The sequence below is a fragment of the Eutrigla gurnardus genome (assembly GCF_963514095.1).
Source record: "Eutrigla gurnardus genome assembly, chromosome: 23".
Taxonomy (NCBI): domain Eukaryota; kingdom Metazoa; phylum Chordata; class Actinopteri; order Perciformes; family Triglidae; genus Eutrigla; species Eutrigla gurnardus.
This window is the reverse complement of record NC_139934.1, coordinates 5,229,857-5,247,295: the sequence shown is the minus strand read 5'-3', so window position 1 is coordinate 5,247,295 and position 17,439 is coordinate 5,229,857. Positions and strand designations below refer to the sequence as shown.

Genomic DNA, 17,439 nt, shown 5'->3' with positions numbered 1-17,439 from the left:
CACACATTATATGGATTATTATAATTGAATGTATTTTTTTACTAATATATGAACAACTGAATATTAAATGTAAATGATCTGCTAATAGCTCAACTGTAGAAAATGCTGTCTGGTATTAGGAAAGCAGAGGTGCACACAATAATTGCTGCTTGCTAAAGGATGTGGTCTTTCATGTTGTCATCCATTCCATTGGCTCGCTCCTTACAGAGGCCTTCATTAATCCTGGAAGATCTATATGAGGTGTGAAGGGACAATGTATTAATAATTGGTTTACTGTAGTACAAAGTCTGTTGAACTTGACTTTACCTGCAGCTGATCATGTCCTCACATAAACGTTCTCTTCTTCTGGTTCATTCATATTCTATGTAAAAAGCATCAGACGAATGCATGAAAAGAGGATTTCCCTTTGTTTGTTCAGGCATTTAATTCTCACCACATAGAATAAAAGTACTCCCTTCCTTCTTAGCAATCATTGCCTTTAAACCCAACCACAGAATATGTAACTAACGGGGTCGTCAGTCAACTGAATAATTTCATTGTAGTATTTAAAAATAGTACTTTGTTTACTGCTCTCTCTGTTAAACTCAAAGAATATACTGTACCATGTGCTGGTTTTTCAGAGCCTCTGATTTCTTCATAGACACAAGCATCACCTACAGAGCAGTGAAAATCAAGGTCATATCAATCATTGTGATCCCGTTAAAATCATTTGTATATCCTCTTAAACAAAGGGGGAAATGTTAGCTTTACAGTTAAGGATGATGCCTAAAGGGAATCATAACTCAGGCTGACCGTGGAGAAGAGAACTGTAGACTTGTTGTTGAGGATCAACCAGGTCTGCAGCTGGGCTCTGATTGGTGCTCTGAGACCTGCTGGGTCCAAAACACGTAGTAAATTAGGTGGATTTAATAAGGAGCATGTAATGCACCGCTGTTATGTTCAGAATGAGAGGAGAGAGACTCAACCTCATGAAGCTTGAATCTGTTGAACAAAAAAGAAGGTGATTTTATATTGCAAGTCATCGTATTGTTTCCATGACTTGGAATCACCTTTGACTTTTCATCATCGGACTGTAATCAATGTGATATAAGAAGGAAAACATCTCACATTTTGACTTTCTGCAGTGATACAGACCCAGCAGCAGGATCATAATCATTAAAACTCCACAAACCAACCCGGTGATCAACACGACAGGAAGTGGAGAGCTTTGTTCAGACCCGGGCACTGAGACATCACTGTGAACTACACACAAATCATGAGAAAGATACACAAGTATTACTACACACTCGCTTAAATCCTTGATCACATACCTTTCGATGCCACTCATGTTACATTGTTATCTCTATGTAATTACTGAATACCTGAATGTATAAAACACAGTTTAAATGAAACAAAGCAGACTTCTAATTCAGTTCTAACTTTTTAAATCATACTCACATTTTACCGACATCCAACTCTCTGGTGACTTCTGACGCCATCTATTCAAAGCCTCACATCTATACAAGCCTTCATCTGACTTTGAGACTGCAGAGATATTCAGCTCCCCTCTGCCCTGATTTGGGAGGAGTTTTCCATTTTTATAAAAATCAACATTAGAAAGAGCCTCGTCTGTCTTCGACTTGCAGCTGAGAGTGACAGGACGTCCCTCGGCCACAGGAAGGGCAGGGCTCACCAGCATCACGTCGTTGTCTGGAACAAGATCCAAGAAGATGAAGTTTTGGTCAGAAAGACCAGCTGGTGCAGGTTGAAATACTGCTGAAATACTTCAAATTACAATAATTTAAAACTCACTATGTATAGTGATGTTGACTGCATTGCTGAACTGTCCTGTTCCAGACTCACACCAGTACACTCCACTGATCCGGTTGCGGTTCATGATGCATGTGGATCCAGTCATTGTCCCCCAGCTAGTACAGTATGATGGGGAGCCATGTAAAGAAAACATACTCAATCTCCACTCAGTGGAGTTTCCCTCACAGCTCAGTGACGGCGACTCTTCCCTGAAGTGTTGCACTCTGTCAGGACTCACTGAGAGAGATGCCGCTGGATTTAAATCTAAAAAACAAGACGTAATGAGGGGACGATGGATATAATCCTGCAGGTTTATTGTGTTCTTAATCTTTTTTATTGTTGGTGAGAAGAAACAAAGGATCACATCAATAGAGACATTATTGCATTGACCTCAAACCTGTCGGCAAACTAAGGTGGCTGTTGCGCCGATCTGACAGGAGTTTGCCGACTAGCGGGTGCACGTGTTTAGGCCCTCCAACTGCATGCGCGTGACAGCGAGCACAGCTCCACAATGCAACTTAACAGATGAACGCAATCGGACTAATTAACAGCGCACGCCAGAAACACCAAAACAATAGAGGAACACAAGTTTGCTCAGTAGTTTTGCAACGCAGCTCACGGCAGCAGAAGACAAGCGAAATCAACAAATTATCACTGGAGATTAAAGCGCAAGGAAAAGGAAAAAGATCAAAGAGGCTACCGGTAAGCTCACATCTCTTTACTGGACTGAAATGGCTTTTTGGCCTTAAATGCCTAATTTTCTGTATAATGTTTAATTTACACAGTATTTGCCCATTAGCTGATTAATGTATGTTAATATACTTACCTTTTGCCTAATCTAAATGTACTTGTTGTGTTGAGAAATACTGACCTTAATTTTCATTGGTTCTATTTGAAATGCTGTACCTTGTACTTGCATTGTTTTATTTAGGAAAAATTCTGATTGATTTAATGAAATTATTTATTTTTGTATGTTTAAATGTTTTTCACCAACTGCATTGTTCAATGGTCAATTGGTCAATAAACCAAACGACGAGTGAAATCCTGAGTCTGGTCAAATCCTTCCTGTATCAAATGTGGGAAACCATGACGTTGTAAATACACTTGCCAGTGGCCTTCCGGTAAAGTGAAAATAAAATATCTCCATAATAACTAAATGTCTTCTTTTGTGCAAGAATTGAAAAGTCAAGACAAACCTACCTCCAGACCAGACAAACGTAGTATCACTATCATGAGTGGAGTAGACTGGATCTCCTCTTTCAGCCCTGCACATATATCCTGCCGTGTGTGTCTGTCCATGAACATTGTAGGGTTCGGTCCCGTTGGTGCTACCAGGTAGGGGCTCATAACTGTAGGAGTTGTAGGAGCTCTCTGAGGGTTTGGGAACAGCCTTATACCAGTAGAACCTCCATCCTGCAGACAGATGCTGAACACTGCAGTTCAGAGTCACCGAGGCTCCAGGACTCAGCCATGATGGAGACACAGTGAGATCAGGCTTAGGTTTCTCTGTTGGACATGATTTCACAGAACAAAGACATGTTATGATGAGTCAGTGGAGCACTACTTGTATCCTACTTAGTTCTCCATCTCCAAATGTGTCACACAAGTGTGAAGGTGCATCGTCTTAAAATATATCAACCAAACTAACATTTGAAATGATATAAACTTGTTTTACATTCAGCAAAATAAAACAAGTGACTTACTGGAATCAAGTTTCAGTGTGAAAGCACTCCAGTCTGTGAAGATCTTGTATTTTTTACTTCTGCCCCAGCACCAGTACTTTCCACCGAGTGATGACCTAATCATGTGGCCACGTGGGTTTTGAGGTGTGTATGAGATGGGTGTCAACCATTCGTACTCCCACTCAGTGTCTCCTCCATCCTCGACTAGACACACAAGAGTGATCGTCTCTCCAGAGTATAACTCAGGCCAGTTGGGTTGCAGAGTCACAACAGGCCTGATTTTAACTGTCCATGATTCAACAGTATCAGTGTATTAAAGGTCAAATATGTTTTATTATGAATAAGGATTATTTCTACATTGTGTTCTCCGTATCAACTCACCACTTATTCCTTCACTGTACTCCGTGTAGAAAACTGGGTTTCCTCGTCCTCCTCTACACCAGTAGAGTCCTCTTTGTGAGACACGGATTTGTCCGTTTGAGAGGAGAATGTAATCTTGTGTGGTCAGTGGTTCAGAGGATATATCGCCTCTGTACCAGAAATATTTCCAACCAGAGGATGATGCTGATGTTGGTGATGATGATGATGATGATGGTGGTGATGATGGTGATGGTGATGATGGGCCCACAGAGCAGGTCAGGGTCACATTGTCCCGTTCATAGCCTTTGTTGAGACGGGCCTTTGGTCGTGCTGTTAAATGTAGAACAAAGACATGAATATGGTCATTATTGTCCCTGTAAATTATTAATTTGACAGATGTTTCATATTAATAATATAATCGCATAGTTTTCTTAGTGGTTCTACAACTTATTGTAGTAAATGATGTAGAAATATTAATTACTTGTAGCGACCTGATGGAAATCAATCAACGGTGACCATCACATACATTAACCACTGAAAGTGTAGATTAACTTAAACTAACGTGGATTCTAGAGTATAAAAACTCCTTCTGCTTCACTCTGGGAAGGTTATACGTCTGCAGCTCCTTAATGTGAAAAGTACTCACGTTGCATTTTCAGATTTACTGTTTCAGATTCTTCGTCTTCAAATTTACACGAGTAAGAGCTCTCGGTTGACGTCAGAGAAGTCGTCACTTCAACTGTATTTTGACGGTTTGTTTCCGTTTCTATCAGTGATCCGTCTTTGTAGAAGGTTGCCTCCTCCTCTCTCTGATCACGATGCCGACAGCGAAGCGTCACCGACTCTCCTCTGAACAAGGTGGACGCAGGGGTTTGCAGGATCACATCTTTGTCTGTGTAACACAGATGGTTCCTTCTCTTTTTAGTAAATCAATTCAATATATCACAAATATGAATACATGTTAAGAAAAAGTAGAGTTTGAGACAGAAGAAGATGCAATGATTCAATATGTGATGATTGCTCCTTTAAACAAATATTGCCCTCTCACAACAGATACAATAATTAATTGTTAATTGCTCCTTTAAACAAAGGACATTATATACATTCATACATTACATACAACCCCTGGCAAAAATTATGGAATCACCAGTCTAGGAGGATGTTCATTCTGTTGTTTAATTTTGTAGAAAAGCAGATCACAGACATGACACAAAACTAAAGTAATTTCAAATGGCAACTTTCTGGCTTTAAGAAACACTAAAAGAAATCAAGAAAAAAAATTGTGGTAGTCGGTAACAGTTACTTTTTTTAGACCAAGCAAAGGGAAAAAAATATGGAATCACTCAATTCCGAGGAAAAAATTATGGAATCACCCTGTAAATGTTCTTTCCCAAAACTAACACCTGCATCAGATTAGATCTGCTCATTAGTCTGCAGTTAAAAAGGAGTGATCACACCTTGGAGAGTGGTTGCACCAAGTGGATGAGAGATGTCAATTGAAACAAAGGAGAGGATTATCAAACTCCTTAAAGAGGGTAAATCATCACGCAATGTTGCCAAAGATGTTGGTTGTTCACAGTCAGCTGTGTCTAAAATCTGGAGCAAGTACAAACAACATGGGAAGGTTGTTAAAGGCAAGCATACTGGTAGACCAAGGAAGACATCAAAGCGTCAAGACAGAAAACTTAAGGGAATATGTCTTGAAAACAGAAAATGCACAGCAAAACAAATGAGCAACAAATGGGAGGAAACTGGAGTCAATGTCTGTGACCGAACTGTAAGAAATCGCCTAAAGGAAATGGGATTTACATACAGAAAAGCTAAACGAAAGCCATCATTAAAGGAAAAGTTCGGAATTTTGAACATAGGACCTCATTTCCAACTTACCCGAGGTGATATAGGTTGGTGGAGACCGTTTTCAGCACAATTGGTCCAGTCCTTATAGTTGCACAAGTCACTGTTGCTAAGCTGGTGTTGAGCTAGCGCACGTCAACGGTAACATCCAGCCTGTCACTAAAAACAGCTTTAACTGCTCCGCAGAACACCCGAGACAAATGTATTATAACGTCGGACTATCGATGTACATGTCAGTGTTGGTAGAATCATTTTAGAAATTAAACCAACCTTGCATTTTCAATGATAAAACATTTTGAGGGACTAGTTTCTCAGCAGCAGCGGAATTTTACTTTGCGTGTTAGTAGTAGTGTGTAAAAACGAAACCTAAGCGCCCTACAGTCGTGACAGCTAGTACTCGTAGCAGCGTTAAAAACATTTTTTTAATTATTCTACCAACACTGACATGTACATCGATAGTCCGACGTTATAATACATTTGTCTCGGGTGTTCTGCGGAGCAGTTAAAGCTGTTTTTAGTGACAGGCTGGATGTTACCGTTGACGTGCGCTAGCTCAACACCAGTTTAGCAACAGTGACTTGTGCAACTATAAGGACTGGACCAATTGTGCTGAAAACGGTCTCCACTGACCTATATCACCTCGGATAAGTTGGAAATGAGGTCCTATGTCCAAAATTCCGAACTTTTCCTTTAACGCCTAAACAGAAAAAAACAAGGTTACAATGGGCCAAGGAAAAGCAATCATGGACTGTGGATGACTGGATGAAAGTCATATTCAGTGATGAATCGCGAATCTGCATTGGGCAAGGAGATGATGCTGGAACTTTTGTTTGGTGCCATTCCAAGGAGATTTATAAAGACGACTGCCTGAAGAAAACATGCAAATCTCCCCAGTCATTGATGATATGGGGCTGCATGTCAGGTAAAGGCACTGGGGAGATGGCTGTCATTACATCTTCAATAATTGGACATAATTCAATAATAATAATTCAACATTTTGGACACTTTTCTTATCCCATCAATTGAAAGGATGTTTGGGGATGATGAAATCATTTTTCAAGATGATAATGCATCTTGCCATAGAGCAGAAACTGTGAAAACATTCCTTGAAGAAAGACACATAAGATCAATGTCATGGCCTGCAAATAGTCCGGATCTCAATCCAATTGAAAATCTGTGATGGAAGTTGAAGAAAATGGTCCATGACAAGGCTCCAACGTGCAAAGCTGATCTGGTAACAGCAATCAAAGAAAGTTGGAGTCAGATTGATGAAGACTACTGTTTGTCACTCATTAAGTCCATGCCTCAGAGCCTGCAAACTGTTATAAAAGCCAGAGGTGGTGCAACAAAGTACTAGTGGTGTGTTGAAGTGTTCTTTTGTTTGTTTGTTTTTCATGATTCCATAATTTTTTCCTCGGAAATGAGTGATTCCATAATTTTTTCCCTCTGCTTGGTCTAAAAAAGTAACTGTTACCGACTACCACAATTTTTTTTCTTGATTTCTTTTAGTGTTTCTTAAAGTCGGAAAGTTGCCATTTGAAATGACTTTAGTTTTGTGTCATGTCTGTGATCTGCTTTTTTTCTACAAAATTAAACAACTGAATGAACATCCTCGTAGACTGGTGATTCCATAATTTTTGCCAGGGCTTGTATAAGACCTTTAAGCTCATATCACATATCTTATTAGCACTTTGTCAAACTGGGTGATCATATTCACATGGCTGATAAATAAGTGATTTGTCATGCAGTAAAACTTTGAGAACTTACCTGATACAGTTAGAGAGACTTTATTACTTTCTTTTCTTAGAGATCTGAACATCTTATAAACACCAACACAGTGATATTCACCACTCTGGCCTGAATCTAGAGAAGTTGATGTAAAATTCTTATGTTCCTTCAAAGAGACAAAAGTTTGACCATCCCTCTTGATCATGTAATACCAGTCGTTGTCATTTCCTTGCCTCATGTCACACATGAAGGTAACAGACTCTCCGGTAAATAAAGTGGACCAGTTTGGCTCAATGGTCAGCAGAGCATCTAGAAACCAACACAAGCATGAAAGTGAGATGTTTTATTTCCTGTCACTGCACTTATCCTACAGTTAAAAGGTGATACTGCTTCATCCCGAGTGAATATCAAAAGAATAACTGTGTAATTACCTTGAGCTGGTTCACAGTAGAGGATGAGAGCTGAAACAGAGTTTGAAACATCGTCATACATTATCAAACTGGCTGTAAAACAAACAACATCAGGCATTTAAAACGTTGCATCGATGGGAACTATGATTTAAACAAAGTCCTCACAGAGAAACCCCAGCACACGGAGCACAGCGTGTCCCATCCTCACGCTGCTTCTGGGAAGTGCTTCTATTCTGTGGAGAGAAAGCTTAAGACACAACAAGTGCATTGGATGAAATCAGGAACTGCAGAGAAAATGAAAATGTATCACATATAAATGTTGGATTGGAAGTTTTCATCAACTTCTGCTTCTGAGTTTAAACAGTCTGTGTTTCCTCCCTTTTGCACGAAGCTCACACAAATAGACCAGTTTTAATTAAGCCTACTTTTTCTGCATGTCAGATAAAGTCTGAAAAATTGTAATCCTCTGATCACCGAGACCCATATTTAATTGTCCTTCCTGCATAGATATGAGGCTCCTGTTGCCTCACAAAGTGTCACTAATTATTCATGCTGTTGCCTAAAGCTCACTTTGTCATCCAACTGGGAAAATACACAAAACATCACAAAAGTTGAACTGCAGTATATGGTAGAGATTTAATGGTGAAATTCAGTTGTTTTTTTTTTTTTTTTTTGTCACAACTTACCCCACAACAAGCTACTGTTCCCCCACAAACCAGAAACAGTGTTATTAATACAGAAGTAGGTAAGTATAATATGCAGACCAGGCCAATGTAATGCACATCAGTATCTACAGTTCTGATACTGCAGCGCTGCACAGTAGGAGGGGCCTGGGTTCTGGTTGCTGTGTATGCATTGCCACTCTGAGAGCGACTTCACCAGTAGGGGGCACTGTTTCACTGCCCTGTTCTATGGAAGACTGCTGGCTCGAAACATGAATGGTTCCTATGGTCAAACTGATGAGTATCATAATTACTCAGTGCATTTTTGCAAGAAATCATTTAAGCAGCAGTAATAACTATTATTTTGTAGAAATAATATTGTCAAATTAAAAGACATGGTTTCTTAATCAATGTGGAGTTTTCCCTACAGATTATGAAGTGTGTCATTTACCATGTCTGTTTGTTAATCTTACTGCAGTGTTTCTCCTTTCCAAAGACATTTCAATGTGATGTCATGTATGGAACTGCCAGTCTGCAGTCAAGAAAGCGGACACCATTTCAACGTATGCCTCCCTGCAAACTTTCCACTTCCTGGCCCTAACAGAGACCTGGATCACCCCAGAAAACACTGCCACTCCAGCTGCCCTCTCAACTGTCTACTCGTTTTCACACTCCCCAAGACCAACAGGTCGAGGATGGAGGAACTGGACTTCTTATCTCACCCAGGTGGTTCTACCAGGTCCTTCCCCTGGACCACCTAACCCGATCTGCACTTGAATTCCACGCCGTCTCCGTCACCCTTCCTTTCAAGCTCAACATCATAGTGATCTATTGCCCACCTGGTCCTCTCGGTGACTTTTAGATGAGATGGATGCCCTCCTGAGCTGCTCCCCTGATGATGACACACCACTCGTTGTCCTCGGTGACTTCAACATCCACCCAGGAAAGCTGCATTCATCTGAATTCATTGACTTCTTCTCCACATTTGACCTCACACTCTCCCCCTCTCCACCCACCCACCATTGATTTTCACTTTTAATCATTTTCAAAACATGCAATAAAGTTTTTATTTGCATGCTGCCAATCATGTTTTTATGTCCTTTTCATGCTATTTATATTTACAGTCTTGAGCCTCAGTTGCCAAAAATGCTACACGGCCTGAAAGAAATTGAACATTAAAGCAGAATTGTTGTGATTTAGCATTATTTGAATGATGGTGTTGTTTTTCCCCTGTAACATTTTTTAAAATAATAATAATAATAATAATATTAAAAACAAATTTTATTTGTTGGTGCCTTTCAAACACCTAAGGTCACCTTACATGATAAATTCAATTAAATTCAATTTTATAGTGTCAACAGAAGTCATCTCAGGACACTTAACATTGAGCAGGACTAGAATACGCTCAAAATCAACACAGTCAACACAATTTCAAATGTGTTTCAAAATGTTATTTTGTCAGTGAGACCGTCCTCACTGAGGTGGACTACTTTCTTTAATCTACTCAGCTGTGATTGGCTCCGGCACAATTTCATGTTGGTGAAAATGGTAAGTAAATTAATTTATTTTATGCAGTGAGTGGAAAACGCATTAACAACTGGGATCATTGTACTTTATTTACTGTAATATGGAAAAATGCCTACTGCTTATCATGCTCCTAACCCAATGCATGCTGGGATAGGTGCCACTGAACGGCAGTAAGTATGTAAAGAGATGACTGTATAACTGTGAACATGAAGTTAATTAGGGCCACGGGGCAATCGCACTTAGCACTGGCCCCTACAGCTATGAAATAGCTGAAGGGACCAGTGAGAAGCACTATTGTTATTCAGAGGATTTTTTCCTACTTATTATTATTTTGCCTCCGAATTTCGATTGCCTAAAACTCCTACAGCTTTAAGAGTTGTAGGACAAATTATATATCAAAACATGCGTTTCGATCGGGATCAGCGTGCTATTACTTTTCTTAGCCGAACACGAATTTTTCGCGACGTAAGGAAGTCATTGTAGTTTTTCAAACGTCTGCTGCTCAGGCATACTTTCACCTAGAAACTCCATTTAAACTCTAAAACGTAGACACAAGTCTTGTGTCCTGGTGTGTCAATCCACGTTTCAATAGGTCATATAGTTTCTGATCAATCACTGTTCAATGACCATGATCGTTTTGGGAAAAATCATGAGATTATAATGGGTGTGTATTGCGTGGAACATTCTGGGCTAGAGTGGGTCACATCATCGCTTAGAGTGTGAGGGCTCCTCAAAATACTTCCGATTTTTTTCCTTTCCAAACTCCTCCCGGCCACAATTTTCACTCTACACACGTGATATTATATTAGACAAACTTGTCCTGTCTCTCAAAATGTGCTCAAAAACTCTGTGAGATTTACAGAATTTGAACTAGCAACCTCTAAGAGAGGCCACGTCGGTTTTTCTTCCAATCGACTGCAATGCAAATCGAGAAGCAGATTTTCAAAGAAACCTGAAAGCAGCTCCATTTCTAATTCGCCCTAGCGTCCACATTTCTTACACTAGGAAAAATAAAAGTGATCAGTGTCTTCAGCAGAGTCTTGTGGCGCTAACGGTGCGAACATTTTGGCGATAGGAGTTTCGGTGTGAGCGTGGCAAGCTTTTGTTCGGACCCTCCGCGAAGCCGGAATGGAGAGATTGAGAGAGGCAGAGAGAGGCTTGAAGGCAGTCATACACACGCACCGAGGGCCGTTGCTATGGTGACGGCACTATGTGGCTCTGATCTTGAAACTGACAGCAGGTGTGCTCTGATTGGTGGACAGGAAGGAGCAGTCAGTGGGAAATGTAGTTTTTTTTGGTCAAACATCTTCTGCTCAGGCATACTTTCAACTAGAAACACCATTTAAACTTTAAAATGGAGACACATGTCTGTCTATCTCGCTCTGTCTCACTCAGAAGTGATAGCAGGTGTGCTCTGATTGGCCGACAGGAGCAGCCAGTGGGAGTTGTAGTTTTTCAAGCAATACATAGTACCTAGTAGTTCTCAGTACTTGAGTCTCGGTAGTACTCGGTAGTACTTGAGTGACAGCTGAGCTCGGTGACATGTACTGGCAAACAGTTGAGTGCGAAGCATGTCACCGAGCTCAGCTGTCACTCAAGAACTCTGTACTACCGAGTACTACTGATGCTCAAGTACTGAGAACAGCTAGGTACTATGTACTACTAGGTACTATGTACCTATCGTTGTGACTCAGAATGTTTGAGGACCACTGCATTAGACAAACTGTACACTTATAGTTTATGTTCAGTATTTACTTTTTATGTGCGCTGTCAAACAATAAATGGTGTGGAAAATGGCATTAAAAGGAACTTTTCCCTCATGCAGAAGTTTCACGTTGGTGCCGAGCTGAAAAGATTTCTCAGAGGAAGAGTGGGAGTGTCGGTGAGGATGCCGGGTTATTCTGTGAGTACACTGAGATTTGTCTCTCTTTATGAATAAGGCGTGTGTTGAAGAGAAAGCCTTTACATTTATATTGAGTTCATGTATTTAGCCTATGAGTGATTGGTTGCGAGGTTCAGGGTTTATTCTGCAGGCAGGATTGTGGCAAATGTCACAGGTTTCTATTTAATGTGACACTAAATTGGAGCTGGATGATCAAATACGAATCAGATTTTTATAGAACAGACAAACACATTTGCCAATAATGAAAGCCAAGCTTTTTTAAAAAACATTTTTATTCTTAAAAGATGTCTGATGGCGCTGACAGTCGATGCATAAAACATTAAACACATCCGGGTCAAAGTTAAGAACATACAGAGGGGAAACTTGATGATTTTCTGACTCCATAGCTGCACTATCACCAGTGTACCGACGCTGATGTTTCAAACAACTTATTATTGCTGCTTGTGGAACCAGCGACCTGCTCTTATAGTCGTCTACTGGAGGTTTAAAAACAAGAAAGTGACATAATACTCCACCAAAGAAGGAAGTGGACAATAAACACACATTATATGGATTATTATAATTTAATGTATTTTTTTTACTAATATATGAACAACTGAATATAAAATGTAAATGATCTGCTAATAGCTCAACTGTAGAAAATGCTGTCTTTTAGGAAAGCAGAGGTGCACACAATAATTGCTGCTTGCTAAAGGATGTGATCTTTCATGTTGGCATCCATTCCATTGGCTCGCTCCTTACAGAGGCCTTCATTAATCCTGGAAGATCTATATGAGTTGTGAAGGGACAATGTATTAATAATTGGTTTACTGTAGTACAAAGTCTGTTGAACTTGACTTTACCTGCAGCTGATCATGTCCTCACATAAACGTTCTCTTCTTCTGCTTCATTCATATTCTATGTAAAAAGCATCAGACGAATGCATGAAAAGAGGATTTCCCTTTGTTTGTTCAGGCATTTAATTCTCACCACATAGAATAAAAGTACTCACTTCCTTCTTAGCAATCATTGCCTTTAAACCCAACCACAGAATATGTAACTAACGGGGTCGTCAGTCAACTGAATCATTTTATGGTAGTATTTAAAAATAGTAATTTGTTTACTTCTCTCTCTGTTAAACTCAAAGAATATACTGTACCATGTTCTGGCTGTTTGGAGCCTCTGATTTCTTCATAGACACAAGCATCACCTACAGAGCAGTGAAAATCAAGGTCATATCAATCATTGTGATCCCGTTAAAATCATTTGTATATCCTCTTAAACAAAGGGGGAAATGTTAGCTTTACAGTTAAGGATGATGCCTAAAGGGAATCATAACTCAGGCTGACCGTGGAGAAGAGAACTGTAGACTTGTTGTTGAGGATCAACCAGGTCTGCAGCTGGGCTCTGATTCGTCCTCTGAGACCTGCTGGGTCCAAAACACGTAGTAAATTAGGTGGATTTAATAAGGAACATGTAATTATGTTATGTTCAGAATGAGAGGAGGCAGACTTGTACTAACCTCATGAAGCTTGAATCTGTTAAAAAAAAAAAAAAAAAGTTATTTTATATTGTAAGTCATCGTATTGTTTCCATGACTTGGAATTACACCTTTGACTTTTTATCATCGGACTGTAATCAATGTGATATAAGAAGGAAAACATCTCACATTTTGACTTTCTGCAGTGATACAGACCCAGCAGCAGGATCATAATCATTAAAACTCCACAAACCAACCCGGTGATCAACCCGACAGGAAGTGGAGAGCTTTGTTCAGACCCGGGCACTGAGACATCACTGTGAACTACACACAAATCATGAGAAAGATACACAAGTATTACTACACACTCGCCTAAAACCTTGATCACATACCTTTCGATGCCACTCATGTAACATTGTTATCTCTATGTAATAACTGAATACCTGAATGTATAAAACACAGTTTAAATGAAAAAAAGCAGACTTCTAATTTTAGTTCTAACTTTTTAAATCATTCTCACATTTTACTGACATCCAACTCTCTGGTGACTTCTGACGCCATCTAGTCAAAGCCTCACATCTATACAAGCCTTCATCTGACTTTGAGACTGCAGAGATAGCCAGCTCCCCTCTGCCCTGATTTGGGAGGAGTTCTCCATTTTTATAAAAATCAACATTAGAAAGAGCCTCGTCTGTCTTTGACTTGCAGCCGAGAGTGACAGGACGTCCCTCGGCCACAGGAAGGGCAGGGCTCACCAGCATCACATCGTTGTCTGGAACAAGATCCAAGAAGATGAGGTTTTGGTCAGAAAGACCAGCTGGTGCAGGTTGAAATACTGTTGAAAATAAAACCTGCTCACTCTCCACTCAGTGGAGTTTCCCTCACAGCTCAGTGACGGCGACTCTTCCCTGAAGTGTTGCACTCTGTCAGGACTCACTGAGAGAGATGCCGCTGGATTGAAATCTGAAAAACAAGACGTAATGAGGGGACGATGGAAATAATCCTGCAGGTTTATTGTGTTCTTAATCTTTTTAATTGTTGGTGAGAAGAAACAAAGGATCACACCAATAGAGACATAATTGCATTAACGTCAAACCTGTCTGCAAACTAAGGTGGCCATCCAGTAACGTAAGAACGTGAACGTGACTAGAATATCTTTTGTGCAAGAATGGAAAAGTCAAGACAAACCTACCTCCAGACCAGACAAACTTAGTGTCACTATAATGAGTGGAGTAGACTGGATCTCCTCTTTCAGCCCTGCACATATATCCTGCCGTGTGCGTCTCTCCATGAACAATGTACGGTTCGGTCCCGTTGGTGCTACCAGGTAGCAGCTCATAACTGTAGGAGTTGTTGGAGCTCTCTAAGGGTTTGGGAACAGCCTTATACCAGTAGAACCTCCATCCTGCAGACGGATGCTGAACACTGCAGTTCAGAGTCACCGAGGCTCCAGGACTCAGCCATGATGGAGACACAGTGAGATCAGGCTTAGGTTTATCTGTTGGACAGGATTTCACAGAATGAAGACATGTTATGATGAGTCAGTGGAGCACTACTTGTATCCTACTTAGTTCTCCATCTCCAAATGTGTCACACAAGTGTGAAGGTGCATCGTCTTAAAATATATCAACCAAACTAACATTTGAAATAATATAAACTTGTTTTACATTCAGCAAAATAAAACAGGTGACTTACTGGAATCTAGTTTCAGTGTGAAAGCACCACTCCAGTCTGTGTAGATTGTGTATTTTTTACTTCTGCCCCTGCACCGGTACTTTCCACCGATTGATGACCTAATCATGTGGTCACGTGGGTTTTGTGGTCTGTATGAGTTGGGTGTCGACCATCCGTACTCCCACTCAGTGTCTCCTCCATCCTCGACTAGACACACAAGAGTGATCGTCTCTCCAGAGTATAACTCAGGCCAGTTGGGTTGCAGAGTCACAACAGCTCTGATTTTAACTGTCCATGATTCAACGGTATCAGTGTATTAAAGGTCAAATATCTTTTATTATGAATAAGGATTATTTCTACATTGTGTTCTCCATATCAACTCACCACTTATTCCTTCACTGTACTCCGTGTAGAAAACTGGGTTTCCTCGTCCTCCTCTACACCAGTAGAGTCCTCTTTGTGAGACACGGATTTGTCCGTTTGAGAGGAGAATGTAATCTTGTGTGGTCAGTGGTTCAGAGGATATATCGCCTCTGTACCAGAAATATTTCCAACCAGAGGATGATGATGATGATGATGGTGATGATGATGGTGATGATGGGCCCACAGAGCAGGTCAGGGTCACATTGTCCCGTTCATAGCCTTTGCTGAGACGGGCCTTTGGTCGTGCTGTTAAATGTAGAAGAAAGACATGAATATGGTCATTATCTTCTTGGTGCTGCTACATTTAATGGAAGAAAATAATGTAGTAATATGAATTACTTTTAAATCTGTGTATATAATTAAGGTGTAGCGACCTGATGGAAATCAATCAGCGGTGCCCATCACATACATTAACCACTGAAAGTGTAGATTAACTTAAGCTAACGTGGATTCTAGAGAATAAAAACTCCCTCTGCTTCACTCTGGGAAGGTTATACGTCTGCAGCTCCTTAATGTGAAAAGTACTCACGTTGCATTTTCAGTTTTACTGCTTCAGATTCTTCGTCCTCAAATTTACACGAGTAAGAGCTCTCGGTTGACGTCGGAGAAGTCGTCACTTCAAATGTGTTTTGACGGTTTATGTCCGTTTCTATCAGTGATCCGTCTTTGTAGAAGGTTGCCTCCTCCTTTCTCTGATCACGATGCCGACAGCGAAGCGTCACCGACTCTCCTCTGAACAAGGTGGACGCAGGAGTTTGCAGGATCACATCTTTGTCTGTGTAACACAGATGGTTCCTTTTTCTTTTTAGTGAATCAGTTCAATATATCACAAATATGAACACATGTTAAGAACAAGTAGTTTGAGACAGAAGAAGATGCCAAAGTCACTCATACTATAATAAAAGACTACATTTCCCCTGAAGGAGGCGCCACTTTCAAACTGCCCGGTTTAATACATTACTCTTATCACTAATAAGGGACACTTTGTACATCAGGATGCATTCATTTCTAGAATGTACCGTCCTGTATTACTCTCTCACAACAGATACAATCATCAAATATGTGATGACTGCTCCTTTAAACAAAGGACATTATATACATTCATACATTATATATATATATATATATATATATATATATATATATATATATATATATATATATATAAGACCTTGAAGCTCATATTACATTATATCATATTAGCACTTTATCAAACAGGGTAATCATATTTACATGGCTCATAAATAAGTGATTTGTCATGAGGTAAAACTTTGAGAACTTACCTGATACAGTTAGAGAGACTTTATTACTTTCTTTTATTAGAGATGTGGACCACTTATAAACACCAACACAGTGATATTCACCACTCTGGCCTGGATCTAGAGAAGTTGATGTATAAATCTTATGTTCGTTGAAAGGGAGAAAAGTTTGACCATCCTTCTTGATCGTGTAAAACCAGTCGTTGTCATTTCCTTCCCTCATGTCACACATGAAGGTAACAGACTCTCCGGTAAATAAAGTGGACCAGTTTGGCTCAATGGTCAGCAGAGCATCTAGAAACCAACACAAGATGCATGAAAGTGAGATGTTTGATTTCCTGTCACTGCACTTATCCTACAGTTAAAAGGTGATACTGCTTCATCCCGAGTGAATATCAAAAGAATAACTGTGTAATTACCTTGAGCTGGTTCACAGTAGAGGATGAGAGCTGAAACAGAGTTTGAAACATCGTCATACATTATCAAACTGGCTGTAAAACAAACAACATCAGGCATTTAAGACGTTGCATCGATGGGAACTATGATTTAAACAAAGTCCTCACAGAGAAACCCCAGCACACGGAGCACAGCGTGTCCCATCCTCACGCTGCTTCTGGGAAATGCTTCTATTCTGTGGAGAGAAAGCTTAAGACACACCAAGAACATTGGATGAAATCAGGAACTGCAGAGAAAATGAAGATGTATCA

At 40.1% G+C, this 17,439-nt stretch overlaps 1 long non-coding RNA gene across 1 annotated transcript; it reads right to left on the bottom strand.

Moving 5' to 3' along the window:
• Positions 1-14,739: 14,739 nt before the first annotated feature.
• Positions 14,740-16,245, bottom strand: LOC311008889. The gene is made up of 4 exons (XR_014596578.1): positions 16,003-16,245; positions 15,435-15,719; positions 15,072-15,338; positions 14,740-14,874 (listed from the first exon to the last, which is right to left on the bottom strand). It is a non-coding gene; the product is annotated as an uncharacterized lncRNA (long non-coding RNA).
• Positions 16,246-17,439: the final 1,194 nt, after the last annotated feature.